We start from the raw sequence: 19,674 nt of genomic DNA, 5'->3' as shown, positions 1-19,674 counted from the left end.
GTTGTTTCTTCTTCAAACGAAATCGTTCTCCCTGAAGAAAAATCGCGTTGTGATGTTGAAACATCGTTAAAGTTGAAAGCGTCGGGTGTAGTTGGGTGAACAGTGATCGTAAGTAAACACGGGATCAGTGATCGAATATTGAGTGATCGAGTAGTGGTGAATCGCGATCAACCCGAAGGAGGAAAAAGGAAGGAAAACGAAAGGTGTGGGACGACGAAGCGGGGAAATGAAACCGATAAGGCGATTCGAGGCTAACCTTCGTGGCAGAGAAAGAGAAAAGTGAATTGGGGCAAAGGTCTCTGACATCGTGGCTGGCCGTGGGAGAGAAACAAGCTGGAGAGAAGTGGTACGACTGGCTGTGTTAGAGGGGAGAGAGGTAACTGTTAAGATCGAAAGTGCTTTTACGCGAAGACACCTGTTGACTTGCGCGAACAGTCGATCGCTCGATATGCTCCATCTCGATTTCGAACTGATGTTTTCATTTGATGATTTCGTTTCTTTCCGTACGATCAAAAGAGACGAGTTTATTTTAATCCTTAATTATTATTATAAAATTTCAAATATAACGTTTACTTTCTGATAGAATTTTGAAATATCTAAAATAAATAAAAAACGAAGATCTTGGTGATTTCGAATCTCTTGGAAACATCCATAAATTAAAAGATACGGATTTTGTTTTTTTCCTTTTTTTAAACAATTGATATAATGAAATGGAAATATAATGCATAATGTTACATTGGGAGAGAAATTATTAGGGATATTTCTCAATTTAAAAGTTAATATTAATATTATATGTATTATATATAATATAAAAATCGACGTTTAAATATTCAATCAAGATTTCTTTTTAATTATGTAAATTTTTGGGTTGTAAAATTGCGGGGAATGATGTATACTTGATTTTAATGAAACCTTCGTGAATATCAATTTGAGAATAAAAGATTTTGACTTTTTAAAAAGTTTTCAAAATGTATACATTTCACATATATATATATATATAAACGTAGACAAAAATGACAGAAATATTTTATTTTACTTTGTTGAATTTAAATATCCTCAAATTAAATAAATAAAACCGGTATAGTTGCAACAAAAAGTTTCAACAAACAATTTACAAACAAATGAGAAAAAAAAATTTCTAAAAGACGCTCGATATCTCGATAAATAAAACTTTATAAAATTCATCAAGATTTTCGTTACTTTAAAATAAATGCTTGGTATATTCCACGATTCGGATATTTAATAAGCGTGCAATTTTCAAGTGACTTTTTAATTTTTTTATTCTAATTGTGTATTTCAATTTAATTTGAAAATTTCATTTACTTTAAATTAAATCGATCCATAATGATGTGTTTCGAAGCATCCACCAACCGGTCGAGCAATCTGATCTTAAATTACCTAGTCGGAATCGAGATGTTTATTCGTGACTTTGATGTATGGAGAATACGACGAATTTCTTTGAATTTCAATCGAACCGGTTCCTTTACCAAGATGTGCGCAACGATAAAGAGTTCGATAGTTTGATGTGCCAACTATCATAAGTCATAACCATAACGAATGCTCGTCGTTCAAACGCAAAAAAAAAAAAAAAAAAAAAAGAACACGTCATCTCGCATTAATTTGATGATCTTGAAATATATTATCGAGATCGTTATTTATATAACGTAATCAATATACTTTTGTGTATTACATATTGCTCTTTCGAAATATTTGAAATAGGTTTGGATTAACTTTTTATATTAATTATCGTGTTGCATACATATATATATTTTTTTTTTTTGAAAATTAAGGATTCGTCGATTTTAAAATTATTATTTTCCTTTTTTTTTTATTTCGTTTCTTCGATTGAAATATCGGCGACAAGAGTTATAAATTCTACCAGGAATTAAATAAATTTTTATCATCATCATCATCATCATCATCGTCCTTTTTTTCCCTTTTTTTGTTTATCGAATCATCCACGTTTGATATTACTACGTTTCCACATATGTGTATAAAGTATCGAGGTGAATGATATTCTACTCCCTGCGTTTAAAATGCATTATTAGCATAGACCAACACGAGAATTGATTATTTGAGAATGTTAAAATGTAAATGTGAAAATTATAACTTGATTATTCCACGATTTAAAGATATATCCATGAAACTTCGATGCATCCTTGAAAATTGAATTGATGTTAATGAACGCTACGCAATCGATATCAATTTCATTGATTATTTAAACAAATCGCCTGTTGCGGAGGAAAAAAAAATAATCATTGATTTTTTCTTTCGTTGCGTAAATTCCTCTTATCGCAAGCAACAATTTTTTCTCCTCAAGATTATTCACAAACAACGAAGTAAAAGATGTTCTTCTCAAAAGATGAAAACTTTCTAAGACTTTTCCCTGGAAGAGTTTTGTGTAAATAATGTTACTCAGAATGCGATAGGATCACCAATACGTTCCAATAATCGATCAAGCCTAATTGTTTTTTAGTCATACGACGGATCCGTAATTCCACGCGAGTTATACGAAATAGATTAAACCCTTTGCGAATTCTAAACTCGGTTCGACTCGACCGATATTTATTTACGTTCGATTTTTTTAAAATAAAAAAATCTTGGAAAGCGTAGAATAATGTATTATTGAAAGAGGTTAGATTTTTTTATCGATTACATTTTGGGTGTAAGTTCGAGTCGTGGAGGGAGAAATATTATTTTCAAAGTTTCTGAGTTTTGTGAATAACGAAATTATTTCGAGCGAGGATGAGTTTGATTTTGATCGAGTAACGAAATTATTTCTACTCGTTGAAGAAATTGAGGATAGAGAGAAGGAAGAGATGTAAGAAAAATAAGAATAGTTAGAACAAGTTACGTTATACAATATACAAGTTTATTGGGATATTGGCTCAGGATGAGTTTGATTCTATTGAATAACGAAATTATTTCTACTCGTTGAAGAAATTGAGGATAGAGAGAAGGAAAAGATATAAGAAAAATAAGAATGGTAGACAGTGAAGGCGAGGACAAGTTATTGGTTCAAGATGAGTTTTTCGTTATTGAATAACGAAATTATTTCTATTCGTTGAGAGATTGAGGATAGAGAGAAGGAGAATACCGGGGACGCATCTTGATAATTACATTATTGTTAAAACAACAACAATATTCGAAAAATTTTCTTCCTTTATACGTAAAAAGATACATATTATATAATTATATAGTTCGTCCAAGCGAACGTGTATACACTTTTTAATTACTTAATTTAGGATAATTTGTACTCGATTTAAAGAAAGCATTTACTCGATGGAATTAGACTCGAGTCGAGGCGCCCTCCGAGAGCAAAATTTCGCAACGAAAGTGACGAATCCTCGTTCCTGAAAGGGAGCGATAAATTTTCTCGAAATCCACGCAAAAGTCGCGGCCAAGCATAATATTCAAGCTGTGTTCGTCCAGCGTAAACACGAGATACGCGTGTCGCGAATGCGATAAATAACAGCATTTCAGAAAGCATTATGGACATTCTCTAACTTCTCGATTTCCATTCGCTCAATATTCCCCTCGAACAGCCGAGGAGGGCTCGGATTATCCCTCATCTTTTTCCTCCTTCCTCTTCTTTTCTTCATCTCTCCATCCTCGAGAGTTCCATCGCACGTCTCGTTTCTGTTCGTTGAAAAGGATTCGATTTTTGTATCAGGATCGATAGATAAATGGATCGTTTCCTCTCCCTTTTCTTCGAAGAAACCGGTTTATTTTAATCGAAAATTGATTTTAAATAAATTTTCTTCTTCTTGGATTCCGCGAGAAATCTTGTATAATTTTTCGCGGATGTATTTTTGTTTTGCGTTGCAAGGGGAAAAGGGGACACGATGGTGGAAAGGGAGGGAAGGGTTTGAAAAATTTTCCATCGGAAAGAATTCAGGTGGAGGAGTTTGTTTTTTAACGAGAGAGAGAATTTTTTCAAGTGTCAGACGCTCGATGAAAAGATATTAATTCCGAGCGTGTTGCCGCGTTTTCATCCTGAATATTATTTAAAATATGTGCACGTGTCAAAACAAGTTTTATCTCGCGTCTTTATAAAAATGTTACACAGGAAAAAATTATACAACCACTTTCCCACCTGTTGAAAATGTTTTTTTTTTTTTTCCCCCTTTTATAAATTCTTTTTCGATTCAAATTTCGCTTCCTCAAAGATAAGGTTATTTCGCGTTTTTATATTATTAACTTCGTATTTATCGTGCAAAATGAAAATTTCGTTTTTATAGATAAAAACAACGATCATTTTATTGGAACGCACACGAGCGAAAATTGCAAATGCGAAAGAAAACGATTTATCACGAGTTCGTCCAACTTCGCTCGACACTCGAGTGGAAAGGAGAAAAAGGAAGGAAACATTTTCGTGATTAACATCAAGTATTAATTTTGACACGCGTAATTTTGACATGCAAATCGGTGTTGAAGGAGTGTTAACCTTGTTAACTCGCTTCGACACCTGTGCAATTAACCGTGCAATCTATGTATCTACCGTGTGTACTCCAAACAGCAGATATGCAGGTTTTATCGGGAACGAGTATGCCCACAAAATTGAACGATATATTCATTGTTACTCAACAACTTTTGCTGTGAAACAGGCACCTACTTTCCCAATCGAATAACTTTCCATCCAATCCTCTTCTTTTCGCCATTGATGGAAATACTCTTTTCGTTTTCTTCTTTTTAGAATTAATCGACAGAGAAGCGTGGGTATGCTATGAAAATTGGAAAAGAAATTTTCCTCGTTACGTTTCAACCAGATAAATTTATTCTTAAATTCGCAAAATTTCTTCAAAATTCTTCTTCGATCGAATTTGCAGAATTAAAAAAATAAAAATTGGAGAACAAAGTTTCTTCGTTGCGTTTCAACCAAATAAATTTATTTCTTAAATTCGAAAATTTCTCCAAAATTCTTCTCCGATCGCAGACAAGGTTGCGGAATTGAAAAAGATTGTTTTTGCAATTAAGTGATCTGATGAAAATACTTTTTTTTTTTTTTTATTTACAATTAATCAATAGAGAAACGTGATACGTTATGAAAATTGGAAAGCAAACCGAATGAAAAAATTTATTCTTAAATTTTCCAAATTTTGATCGCAGATCAACTCGGAGAATTAAGAAATGAAAATTGGAACCATAAAAAATTTATTTTCTTAAATTATCGTATTCCTTCAAAATTCTTCTTCGATCGCATTTGAAAAAAATGAAAATTGGAAGACAAATTTTCTGAAATTCCCAAAATTTCTCCAAAATTCTTCGATCGCTTTTCTCTGTTACATTTCAACCACAAAAAATTTATTCTTAAATTCGTACTCCTTCAAAATTCTTCTTCGATCGCAGATCAACAGAATTATAAAAAATTATCTTTACAATTGAGCGATAATATAATCTACGTCTTTAACCTAACTTAAACTCGAAAGGATCATCATGGATCATATCCCATTGATGCACACCTCAATTCATCTTGATAAATATGAAATATTAATTATATATATGAAATATATATAAAAATTGGCTTGGTTTTATTTAATTTGCTGCCAAGCAATTGATCGAAAGTAGCTCCGGAATAATCGTTTAAAGATGTCGAACATACGATTCGAATTATATTTCTCATTCACTCTCCCCCGTGGCTTTTAACATACTTAATAAAATTGATAAATAAATGGAAGGAAATTTTTGCATTAATGAAAAAATTCGAGTCGAAAATTACGGGGGTAAGAATTTGCATAGATATCGCTCGCAGGAAATGTTAACTCGCGCACAACTCGGGACAGATAACGCGATATTCTATTAAATTGCCGCGTGCATAAAGCGATAATTCACTATCAGGTATAGTTTATTAATCAAATTCGCCGATAGAATTTAAACAGGGAAAAGGAAAAGTGAATCAAGGATAACCGGCACCAGGTAGCGGTTGATTAATTTATTCATTCCAGTCGAAATTTATATTCCTGTGAAAATCGACCGTGTATCGATATACACACGTTGCAAACCACTGTCCGTCCCTCTTTGCGAATTAAATCGAAATTCCTCGTTCAATGGGAAACGTTTGGGGAGAGAGAAAAAAAAAAAAAAAGAAAAATAATCGTTCGAACAATTTTTAATTCCGATCGCTGAAACACTCGTTGGTAAATCCAGTGTCCAAACCGACAAATAAAATGAAAAACGAAGGGAAGGTAACGTCGTACTATAATTTGCAAAAATTATTACGAAAAATATTATACCCTTTCTTCCTCGTTACATGCTCCAAATACTCGTGTAAATCGAACTTACAGTCAATATAAATTCAGAGATAATTCAAGCTGCGTAACACGAAACGTTAAACGCTGTAAAATTAAAAATTACCATCACGTGTAATTTTCGGTATGCGCGATTCACGAAAATTAATATCGCAATATTATTTATCAAAACCGTACCGTGCATTAAAAGATCAATAAGAAAAGTCGCATTTTTTAGCATATTAAAAATATATATATATACATATATAAAAAGAGATAAAGTCCTTTGAAAAGTCCTTTCCAAATTATTTTTGTTATATCGTTCACGGTGGATATAATAAATTGCTAGAGAATGGCATCGAGCACGAATACAGGCGAATCATTAACGGCGAAAAAAAGGGAGGGGGGGGAGGCCAGGTTGCGTTCGTTTCGAATCGATTTTCAGGTCGCGATGCCCGCATCGTATTCGTATCGTTCGCTTATTTATGGAACGAGACACGAGAGCGATTAAATAGAATGGAATAGAAACGGAGGCGGGTCATCCTCGATTAATTGGTCAATAAACCAGTGAGTTGTCGCGTAATAACGCGAGCGAAGGCGTAAGAAGCAAGATAAGGATAACGCGCGACAAGAATAATCGTTGTTTATCGAGCTATTAACGTTTAATTATAGAAGCGAGTACGCATATTTTAGATGGGAAGATAGATGGATACGCGTGTTGGGTGGAAATACGAGAAGGCAGTTTTTGACTTTCCACGATAATCGATGTGGGAGAGGGGATCGATGTTTGTTTTAACTCGCTTTGCTGTCAAGGAGAAGATGAAAAGGCACGACGAGATAGATATCTGTCGTCAATTGCGAACGATATTGCGATCGACGTGATATCTTGACAGCAAGGACGGGGAAAATTTAACGGTCGAGGTTAACGAGTAAAGTTACTTGGATAATTTATTTATTTGTTACGTTCTAAACGTGATAATAATTGCAAATAATAACCGAGGTTACGTGAAAAATAGACCAAGTGTATGTAAGCATAAGTAAGTTTATTCGAAATTGGTTACTTGTTCAATTGTTCGATTGAACAGAAGAGTTTTCAAAGAGTATAAATATGTTTGTTATTATATCGAATTCACATTGAAGCTAACCTAACCTAACCTAACGTTTAAAAAACGATAACCGTAAAGTTTAAGTTTCCTTCTTAATTAATCTAGAAAACCTAACCTAACCCGAACCGAAGCATTATATAAAAAGCGATAACCATCGTGGACATTAATTTTCCTTGTCAGTAGTTCTTTCGAAACAAAATTTCACTATCGAGTTAAAAAAGAATAAAAAGAAAAAGAAGAAGCAACTTTCGATCGAGCGAGGAATTTCGCGAGACCGATTTCACGCAGTGGCATTTAGGAGATGCAAATTCATCCGGCTGACATTTCGCTCGGTCTCGCGCCAGATGTCACGTTAAACCGCGAGTCGTTTCTTGATGCCTACGAATCGCGTATCCCCGCGGCTGAATAGAAGGGAAACGATCCTTGGACTTCCCGTTTCTCGTCAATTAACATGCGTCCATTTTTCCAACGTTTCGGACACGCACGCATCGATCGATTTGAGGTTAAGTGGTCAAAATTCTATTCTTAATTTATCGTCCAGCTGATACTTTCGATTATTTTTTTCTTTTTACAATTTCAAAATTATTGTGAATGTAATTTGAACAATCTGTTATTTGTTATTTTAAAAAAAGCAGCAATCTTCGCGTTGAATCTATCTGTTCAAATATGAAGTATTTCTTTTTTTTTTTTTTTTTTTTTCAAAAGTCGTGCTCAACAACCAAGCGATATCTAAGCTTGATATGCAACGGATCTTATAATTCGTGTTACCTAATAATTAAAAGTTCACTGATTAGCAACCAACTGTTACGATAAAAATAATGTTATGTTCGTCGCTATCAAGTTTTATGACGTTTGTCGTAAAAAAGATGCGTATATTACATAGTATTTATCATCACCGTTCGTTTCTTACCCGCTATCTCTTCAAATAAAAATATGGATCCGTAATTAACTCTAACTTAAAGCTCCAATATTTTTATTATTATTATTATTTTTTTTAGAACAAACTACAAGTAACAACGAAATTGATTATATATTTTTAATACAAGCTTTTTGATAATATTTTACGAGATATTAATTTTACGAAATTAGAAGACCATATTATTTTCTTTCTTTTTTTATATACGATACATTTACCATAATTGGACGATTTAAAGAAAATATCACGTAAAATAAATTCGCGTCGTCTCAAATCAAATCGAAATATAATCGAGCTTAAATTAAAAACTTCCTCTTTTAATTTTAACGAGCTACATCATACTTTTACCGAATATTCTTCGAAAGTATATATACGCGAGTATATATTGAAAATTTATTATACCTCTACAAGGGGATCGAAAGTAGGATGCTTAATAAGAAGATGGCTGTTGCCTCGTTAATTTCAATCGTTCGTGAAATTACACCCATAATTTAATCATAACAATTTCACGGTTAATTAAAAAAGGATCGATGCACGAATTAAGAGAACAGTGAGATTCGACGAAGGTTTCTTTTTTTCCTTTTTAAACGAACGTCAATTTCGGTAAAGAGGTTATGTTTGCGATCGTAATGCCAATGACGGAGGATCCGCGCGAGCCACAATCGCAACCTTAAATTGATCGATAATGATCACCTTCGATCCCGCAACTCTTTTTGAAACTGTTATTATTATTAAGGAATTCTTTTCGCGCCAAAATTCTTCTTCACCAACGAACGAAAAACGTCTAAATCGTATACGATTATTACTCCTTTAATAGAGCTTCTGATTTTCTATTGAAAAAAAAAAAAAAGATAAAAATAAGAAAACAATGAATATAATTTTGCAATTTTTATTCGACCAATAAGATTCGTTCGCAAACAAAAAAACGAATATTTGCTTTTAATCTTTCAGATTTTGTATTGAAAAAAGAGAAAAATAAGAAAACGAGTTTAATTTTGCAATTTTTATTTGACCAATAAGATTCGTCCGCAAACAAAAAAACGAATATTTGCTTTTAATCTTTCAGATTTTGTATTGAAAAAAGAGAAAAATAAGAAAACGAGTTTAATTTTGCAATTTTTATTTGACCAATAAGATTCGTTCGCAAACAAAAAAACGAATATTTGCTTTTAATCTTTCAGATTTTGTATTGAAAAAAGAGAAAAATAAGAAAACGAGTTTAATTTTGCAATTTTTATTCGACCAATAAGATTCGTTCGCAAACAAAAAAACGAATATTTGCTTTTAATCTTTCAGATTTTGTATTGAAAAAAGAGAAAAATAAGAAAACGAATTTAATTTTGCAATTTTTATTTGACCAATAAGATTCGTCCGCAAACAAAAAAACGAATATTTGCTTTTAATCTTTCAGATTTTGTATTGAAAAAAGAGAAAAATAAGAAAACGAATTTAATTTTGCAATTTTTATTTGACCAATAAGATTCGTTCGCAAACAAAAAAACGAATATTTGCTTTTAATCTTTCAGATTTTGTATTGAAAAAAGAGAAAAATAAGAAAACGAATTTAATTTTGCAATTTTTATTTGACCAATAAGATTCGTTCACAAACGAACGGAAAATGTGTAAATCGTATATATATGATCGTTCGTTAATAATTGCTTTTGGTCTTCCAGATTTATACATTTGGAATTTTTATTTGACGACCAATAAGAAGACCGTTTTACCCTTATGTGTACGATGAAATTACAAAAAGTAATGTTGAAACGTGGATTATAATTTTAAGCTTTTCGTTCGAATCACTCTTTTGCTTCGAAGTGTGCAAAAGTATTCGACGAGGACGGGCAAAAATTGCAATATTTTTCAAACTTGTTTTCCTTCGCACAAGTTAATTAAGCTATGAATCGTCAATTTTACGAGGCGCATTAATTTCTCCCCATCGTGGAAAGTTTGCCTAGATGTCAAATGTTTAAATGTTGATAAAAATTAACGATAAATAAACAAAAATACGACGACGTTTAATTAAATACGGGATTATGTCTCGAAAGGTAGCATCGAAGGCAAGTTTCTTTTTCAAAAAAAAAAAAAGAAAAAAAGAAAAAAAACCTCAAGAAAAATATTGATTAAAAATTTTCAAATTTTAAAAAATCCTGAAACAATATTTTCGACGAATTTCGAATCGTGTGCAATTTATTACATTTAATAAAAACGGGTCATACCCTAGAAATTCTAATAATTATAGTAACAATTGAGAAAATAATCAGGCTCGAGAGAAAAAAAAGTATAAATATTTGTTCATTTTCCATGTAAAGAGAATTTCATGTTCCCATCTGTGACAATATTTTCACTTCGATTAATCGTATTTAATTGTTTGTTTAATTTTAATTTTAATTTTTTTTTTCTAGTCCATTATTATTAACTTAACATTAAAGTTAAGCGAACGATGCAAATATTTAAGAGAGAATCATATTTATTTTGCGATACCGTTATTATCTATCGCAAAATAAGGCTCTGAATCTGATAGAAAAAAAAAAAAAAAAAAAAAAAAAAGAAAAAGAAAAAGAAAAAAAAAAGAAATTCACCGTAAGAGGCGACGACGAGGGTATAATTTGAATTTAAATTGAAACTCGAGGTAGTAAACACTATGTATATTTATCCTTTTAAATCATCAATAGTAATTTTCTTAAACGATCGAACAGCTACAAAAACGTTAGATTCTTGAATAAGGAAAGAGAATATAAACTCTCTTGTCCTCTCTTGTTACATCCTATTATAAAAGATTCTTGCAGAATCATAATTAGCAATTATGTGTAATTATTCACCTTGATTAATACACGTCGTAAAATTTCCTTATTTCGATCATTGGTGGCCGATTAATTCGATTAAACTTCGCGATCGAGCCAATGTTCGAGCTGTTTTCTTCATATTTTTACAAAATTATGATCCTCTCTTTTGTTCCGTACAAATTGTTCAAACTTGCACGCAGAGATGAGCTCTGTTATTTACGCACGAGTTTGGCCTCGATCGTTTTTCTCGATCTTTAAAATAACGCGATACATTCAACGAGTGGTTCGAATAAATGTATATTGAGTGGAGGAAGTTCATTTTCAAATTTATAAGGAATAATTGTTTCGATGAATTGACGTTGAAACAATTTGTGCATTAAAATATATATAAGATAACTAATCGATAAATCGATCGATCACGTTGAGAAATATTCTGTAAATTTATTTAAATTTCAACTTTACAACATCTCAAAACATTTATTTTAATTCAAATTGTTATAAATTCGATCGATAAGTTTCTTTTTTTTTTTTTTTTTTTTTTTGGAAATTGAACTTCGTATTAGAAATTTCAATAGATTCGATCTCTCTTGTCAATTTTCTTATGCGAGTCAGATTGATTCAGATTCAAGTAGTAAATAAAAACTAGAATAAAACTACATTTTTTAATTGTAAATGTATTAAAAAAAACTGTATTTCCTTTTTTATTATATTATTTATATTGCAATATTGTTTTCTAAAAATTAAATCTCCATAACAAGGTCAAAAAACGGGAAAAAAATAATTTTGTCCAATTAATTCCTGTTATTCATTGTCCAAGAGATAATCCATCTCTTTCTATCTTTTCAATTTATCACGATCGATCAAAGAACTCTCATTCGAATTTTTCGAAAGAAAGTATTCGAGAGATTTGACACAATAATTCGTAAATCTGATGGTAAAAATTATCTTCTCGAGAGATGTCGATATTCCGTAAAATTTATTTATATATATATATATATATATACACGTTTATCTATTCTTCGTTCGATATGACTGAAAAAAAAAAAAAAGGAAAAGAAGTTACGTAATCGTAGCAGCACGCATCGAGAGTTCTATTATCTCGACGTTAACGAAACAATTCTCTCTCTCTCTCTCTCTCTCTCCACATCGGAATTAGTGGAAATATCAACGATGAAACGATCGATTTTCGAGCAATCGGACATTTCACTTTGCAAATTATCCGAAATTCCATCAGCAAATAATTTTCACATCGATATCAATACGTGTTGGCATTGGAGAGATTAAAAATTTATATATTTAATCAAAATATAAACAACCACTCGATGTCGATGTCCAAATGTTGGAATATTCATATAACAGTGTCGGTCGTAAATCTCTTAATACGCGTATCACGATCGAATTATCTAATTGCGGGGTGAACGACTCGAAATATCGTCCGAATTCTGAAACGAAACACGTCCACCTGCATGCGTTTAAGCCCGAGCTTCGTTCCCTACGTGCCCGCAATACTAATGTTTTCCTCCCCTCCTTTGAAATTCCTCGAAGGACACCCGAATGTATCATGTTTCAAAACAAAAACGAGAGAACGTCCGAGCGAAAATAAGTCTTCATATAAGTCCGTGTGTTTTCACGAATGTTGCACGAAATTAGTTCTCGACGGGTTGACCAGTCGAATGTTCGATTCGCGAGTTACAAATCGAAAGAAGGACGCGATTGGTCTCGTTTAATTTTACTCGTTACAATTTTAATCGAGGAGATGCTCGCGCATTCTTGTCACACGCGGCTCGGCAAATAGGTATGTAGGTGATAGAAACTCATTTTCTTCTTCTTCCTCCTCCTCCTCTTCTTCTTCCTCCACGTGCAGCGCCCGGTGACTCACGTCGAGCACGGATATGAAACGTTTATGGCCTCCAATAAGCTATTTTTAATCTCGGTGTCGTGACATTCGAGAAAAAGGAACAATAGAAATGTATGGATGGTGGGCCGAAGCCGCGATAGAAGGTTCGTTTAATTGATTAACGCGATTCGAATTTAAATTTTTTTTTTTTCTGTCTTTCTCCGAATCGTTGTAGTTTCGTTCCTTGGTACACTTTCACGCGTTTGTATGGAGACTCGAGAGAGAGAGAGAGAGAAAAGGAGTGAGCGGTGAGAGTTTTTTAAATTTTTAGAAAAAACAAGCGTACCAACGATATCGACGAGCGAGATAACGCGTCGTCTTCGTTACTCCGTGTTATTATCGTTGTTTAGTCAGTTTGTCAGTCGACGCTTTCGTAAAAAAAAAGTAGAAATATAATCGAATGGCAGCATTTGTTGAAGGAAAAAAGAATATCAAGGTGACCTTTCGAAATGTTTAAGATAAGAGTCTGGGCTGTCTGCAATTTTTCTAACGAACCTGTTCTAAACGTATGCGGAGGAAACAATATGGAAAACAATATAAATACGGATGAGAAAGTTAACTAATATTTTATCGGTTCGTTCAATAGTAAGATTAATATATATATATATATCTCGTTAATAAATCGCTTAATAAAATTATTGATTGGAATCTAATTATCTGGCATTAATCTATAAATAATCGTAATACGTTAATCGTATTTGATTATATCGTTTAAATTCTTATATATATCTTAAATTCTTATATTTTACATATTTGATTGTGCCTTTTATAATTATTCAAATATAAAACACGAATAAAAAAAAAATACGAGAAACGAAAGTTATTACGTATGCGTAATGTGTGTATATGAGTAAGATAAAAATTTTCTTTAAATATTAACATTAAAATAGTTACGCGTTCGTGTAATATTTTTATCGCCTTTGAACAAATTAATTCGTGAATAAGTCTAATAATTCTTTCGCCTATTCTTCTCAACAGTTTTAAACACTTACTGAATATTTATAACTCTCGAATTGTTAAAACCGATATTTGTCATCTATCGATGGATAATAAAATAGACGATAAAATTTTAATGTTACTTTTCAGACTAATGTATTATTTCGCTGTAACATCTGGTGCATTTTGATGCAAATCATACACATTTATAAATTATTAAAGCTATTATAAATAAATAAAAAGTTTCATTTCCTTTTTAAAAGTAAAAAGTCAATTAGCTTATTCGACAGCAAATGACTTCTCCAATTTATCAGATCGTACCATACGAAATTGCTTGTTTTTGTTCGTCGAAACAATATATTTACGAAACTGTAATCTTCATTCGATCGAAATATGAGGTTCGATTTGATCCCAATGCTGGGATTACAGCTTCTCGAGCGTCGAATTCTCGTTCTATTTTTTCGAAAACAACCGTAAACGACGAAACTAAAAGCGATAATCGGTTGGTGAAGCATCTAAGTTTTGTAAAGCGTTGTGAGAATGCTCCTTTCACGAACCAGCATATAGATGCTTTCGACATTTGTTTAGGATTTTCACTAGCGTTCACAGCGGGTTACAATTCCATTCAAAAATGGACTCGCACCGTTTCGAAACTTTTGATCCTCCGCCAGATGGCGCGCAACTCGCTCTTCCAATTTTCTCTACTTTACGTACCGCTTCCACTCTCGATTTATCTTTGTATCTTTGTTGGATTTCGATCTCATTTCGAAAGCAACACTGAAAGTCCTCTTATCGAAAGCTAACCCGATATATCGATACGCTTCAGAAATAATATTGGTCCACTTTTCGAAACAATTAAACAAACACAAAAAGAGAACTTATTACCATTAAAGGAGATATAAGATTACAATTTAAAATTCTCATTTATTCCAAAACTGGCAACTTCACGTGCCCGCAACCTAATAATAAATTCTCCTTCTTCTTCTTCTTTCCTCGAAAAGTTGAGAAAGAACTCATCGAGCGAAATCCTCGAGTTTCATCCACTCGCCCTTGCAATGCCTACAGCCACACAATGAATCCAATGAGCTTATCAAAAGCAAGCTCTCGATCGTCGATCATTACCCGGTTGCAAGAGGTTAAGAGGGCGGGCCATGATTTGCCAACCGGCGTGCACGACTCTTAAATTAGCGATTCCAGGACAGTGATTCCGCCTTCCTCTCGACGGCCCACGATCGAATTTTTCCCTCGGATCGTTCGAGGATTTCGAGCGAAGCCTGGAAACGCGTCCGGTTAGAACTCGATCGGGCTCGTTACATCCGTCCAGAGTTTCGTTTTGTGGAGGAAAATATTGCACAGCGAGCGAGCACAGCGTGGAGGAGAGTAAGTGGAATTTTATGTATCGCATCTATAAATACAGAGGGCGCGACGAAGAAAATGCTTTACAACCCTCTTGACGCTTGCTGGACGGTCGTAAATATGGAATGCGAGTTCAAAGGGTAGGTCGAAGATGAACGGTGTGAGGTGATTTAAACGTGAGAAGAGGGTCGGTTCTTTTTTTTTTTTTTTAATTGAATTATTTTTAAAAAAATTCTTCCCCCGGATATGCGCTTGTAAAATTATTATTATCGAATCGTAAATTGAAAGTTTAGTTAGAAAGGGGTTAATTTTAGGATGAAAAGATGTTTGGTCGAAGAGTGGGTTGGAAAGTGAATCGAGGCAGGATACGTACGCGGTGAATTGGAAGGAATTGATTTTGGGGGGTTGAAGATGCTGGATATTGCGTGGGAGGACGGAGGGAGCGTGGGTGATGACGTGGATGCAAGGAGGGTGGAGGGCGTGGGTGGAAATTATCTAGCAACAGTGAATAATAGACTGTGGGTTGAATAGGTGGGCGGATATTGGTCGATACAAATGTCAAGGTTGATCCATCGAAATGAATGATTCGTTCTTTCTCCTCTCGATGTGAGAGAAAGAATTTTCGAAATTGAGTAACTTTCGAATATTTTCGATTCGCGTCGTTTCAAGTGGAATTGGATTAGAATTCGTCGAGATGAATAATTTGCTTCCATCTTTTTCTTCGAGCAAATTTTCGAAATTGAGTAACTTTCGAATATTTTCGATTCACGTCGTTTTAAATTGAATTGGATTAGAATTCGTCGAAATGACTTCTCTCTCTGTTCGAGCAAATTTTAGAAATCGAGTAATTTTCGAATATTTTCGATTCACATTGAATTTAAGTTGAATTAGAATTCGTCGAGATGAATAATTTGCTTCCATCTTTTTCTTCGAGCAAATTTTCGAAACGAGAAGTCGACTAGTAATTTTTGAATATTTTCATTCATATTGTTCGAGCTAAGTTGGATTAAAATTCGTCGAGATGAGTAATTTCCTTCCCTCTTTTTCTTCGAGCAAATTTTCGAAATTGAGTAACTTTCGAATATTTTCGATTCACGTCGTTTTAAATTGAATTGGATTAGAATTCGTCGAAATGACTTCTCTCTCTGTTCGAGCAAATTTTAGAAATCGAGTAATTTTCGAATATTTTCGATTCACATTGAATTTAAGTTGAATTAGAATTCGTCGAGATGAATAATTTGCTTCCATCTTTTTCTTCGAGCAAATTTTCGAAACGAGAAGTCGACTAGTAATTTTTGAATATTTTCATTCATATTGTTCGAGCTAAGTTGGATTAATATTCGTCGAGATGAATAATTTCCTTCCCTCTTTTTCTTCGAGCAAATTTTCGAAATTGAGTAACTTTCGAATATATCAGAGATTGGGGGTAAAGAGATTTTGGATTAAGCTCGGCGAATTTCAACGATTGCTCGCAAGGATAGAAAAATGAATATTCGTGAAAAGTGAAAGTGGAAAGTTTTGATTCTGGGATCACCTGAGGGATTATATCCTGTACCACAACGTGTAATTAAGATCATTATTGTGCACACGCTCGTTATTATTTACCCGGCGCAACAACTCGGCGCGCTTTGTGAAAAAATAATGAATTCCCATCGCGTATGAATGATGTGAGATTCAAATTACGCCTCTCTTCCTTCTAAACACCAAATTTCATTTTCGCGTATTTCCTGAGATTCCACTTTATCGTTATATTCGAAATTATTCGAAAAATTATTTCACACTTTTTTAATCCTCGATAAAAAATTCGCTGCTGTTACAATGGAATGTAACGAACCTCTTTCAAAAACTTTCATTACGATTCTTAGCCTTTCAATCCTACAAAAATTTTTAATCTTTATAGTAATTACGAACGTAAATCAATTACGTGTTTATTTTTGAGAAATTAGGTATACGTTTAAAATTTCAAACGTAATAATATATATAGGAACCGTTTTTACAAATTTTTAAAATATTCCCGAAAAATTGTGAATCTCTTTTTAGAAATCTTCGTTCTTTACGATTCTTAACTTCTTCCATTCACCGATGCGACAAAAATGTTGAATCTTCGTTAATTAATTCAACACGAACGTAAATTCGTAATTGTCAGAATTTCGAACGAGAAATTACACGCACGCACGCGCATCTATCAGTATCTATTTTTCTTCCAAACATTGTTGCCAATCTTCTTTACCGATACACCGTGCACGACCTCTAACCTAACTCGCACTTCAGCTTATCGCAACAACTTCACGTTGCAGAAAAATACATCGATCGAAAAAATAATCTCTGCTAAATTTAGAAAGTTAGTTTCCAATAATCCATTCATTATTCGCATTCCCTTTCTTTCAAAAATTCTCGATCCTTTCCTTCCGTTGGAAAATCGAGAAAAAAAAAAAAAAAGGAAAAAACACCACGAATTACGTAATTAACAAGAAGGATGATGGGTCGATCATGCGCGACCTTGTTGTGTGGGGCAGAAACGCGTGTGCGCGCGCATCTGCTTTCTCTGTAATTACAGGTCGTTCCATCGTATGCCAGGAAACCGGCAGAGAGAGCCACTTTTCCGGCTGCCCACTCCTCGGATTAACGACCCTCTCTCCTTTCGCGTATACGCTTCTGATGGATGGATCTGTTATTTGTTCTTCCAAGTCGATAATCCGACCGACGAAATTCGAATCGATCGAAAGTATCGTCCGTGGACAATCCGTTTTACGAAAGAAGTAACGCGATACGTTTTTCATGATCTCAAGTTGACGATCCAAGTAATACGATCCCCGGTTTCTGGAGATTGTAAAAATACGGATGATCAGCGGTTTCTTTTATTCGATTTCGAGTAATAATTTTTCTTATCCTTTTACAACAACATTTTCTTGATAATATATATATGTATATGATTTTGAAAGTCATGTTAATATATTTATCGATATGTTTCAAGGATTAAATTGAATTAGAGATTGGGAATATTCTTTCTTCCGTTTTCTCGATTTTTAAACTTGTACAAGCTTATATTAAAGATATATTGCACTTATGGGAAAAAAGTTCTTCGATACAAATTAAAGGAAAGAGATAAAAATACCTCTTCCTTAATAAGATACGTTCCATATCTTAAATAATAAATAATAAAAGGATATGAGAATCTTAGAATCTTGGTATAACTTATTCGCAATATACAGGGTGTTCATAAAAATGTGGAACACTTTTGGAGACGTGAGAAAAAAGTTGGTATATAATAACGTAATTAAGATAAGACTTGATCGACGAGTGAATAGGCATTGGATGGAGCGAGACAGAGAATGTTACGAACGATCGAATGAAAAAAGAGAGAACGAAAAAATAGAGGACGAAAACAAGACTGATCGTCTTCATTTTTCGATCAATCTTGTTTTCGAGCGTAATCAATTCGATTTACTAAACGGAGGGGGAGATAGATAAAATTAGACACATTTTTCTTTTTTTCTTTCTTTCTTTCTTTCTTTTCTTCGAACTTCGATGGCCGAGTTTGGTTAACAGCTTCTCGATTAATCGCGTTGGCAACGAAAAAATGTAACAGCAAGAGAAACACGATAAATAAAGTTACTTCGATAATTTATCGTTCAAAACAACAACAACAATAATAATAATAATAGCAATTGTAATAAACCATGAAGATAAACGTTATTCGAATATTTCGACAAGTAAAACATTTACTCGAAATTCTTAACATTTTCATGCCCAACACTTATCCAAATCACGCGTTTATTTACAAGTTATCGCGAAATTTGTGAAGATTTTTCTCGAATCATCCGATCATTATTTGTTATACATATGCAGTTCGTTTAACCATTGTTCCACCTACGAATCTAAATCACTCCTCCACCCCTTTCTTTCCCCCTCAAATTTCTCTCTATTCGATCGTTGTTTCGTTATTATTCGCCAGAACAAGAAAAGAAAACTATCGTTGAATATAATCGAGATGTATATGAAATTCATCAAACGAACGAATCGAGTAATTTTTGAAAAAACTTCATCGATTCACGATCAGATGAGGAGGAAAATTGACGAGGAGAAGGTGAAAAAAAAAGGAAAAGGTGTTTTCGCGGCGAAGGAAATGGATGGACGGAGGCAGAACACGGAGAACCGCAGCCAACTTTCACCGGGTTTTCGATCGAGCCTGTCGATCAACCGGTAGAGATATCTATCGATCGATAGATCGGGACAATCTCCTTTCGACGAATGGGGATTTCGTTCTTTTACGCGCGAGGATCGAGGGAGGCAAGAGAGAAAGCGAATCGACATGGACATTAACGTTGTTTGCATACGATGTTGCGTAACAAAGAATCCAATTCCCCCGGTCAATAATTATAAAAACGTGTTTCTTTTTCCTTTTTTCTTCTTTTTTTCTATTCGATAAACTTCGATTATTCGAACATTAAAA

General features: G+C 33.4%; 1 protein-coding gene and 1 long non-coding RNA gene across 4 annotated transcripts in view; both read left to right on the top strand.

Moving 5' to 3' along the window:
• Positions 1-19,674, top strand: part of LOC147656867 (uncharacterized) — a 139,029-nt gene that overhangs the window by 58,370 nt on the left and 60,985 nt on the right. The window lies entirely within an intron of this gene.
• Positions 127-19,674, top strand: part of LOC100866760 (uncharacterized) — a 141,287-nt gene continuing 121,739 nt past the window's right edge. The window contains exon 1 of one of the 2 annotated variants that reach the window (XM_086913105.1): positions 127-376. The gene's annotated coding sequence lies outside the window, so the exon portion shown is untranslated. The remainder of the gene's footprint in view (positions 377-19,674) is intronic. The other variant, XM_086913102.1, reaches the window with a different exon arrangement.

Source organism: Apis florea, unplaced genomic scaffold (assembly GCF_048593485.1).
Source record: "Apis florea isolate Af1SG1 unplaced genomic scaffold, ASM4859348v1 contig_3496_pilon, whole genome shotgun sequence".
Taxonomy (NCBI): Eukaryota; Metazoa; Arthropoda; class Insecta; order Hymenoptera; family Apidae; genus Apis; species Apis florea.
The sequence above is the reverse complement of the archived record's forward strand: the minus strand, read 5'-3'. Positions and strand labels throughout refer to the sequence as shown.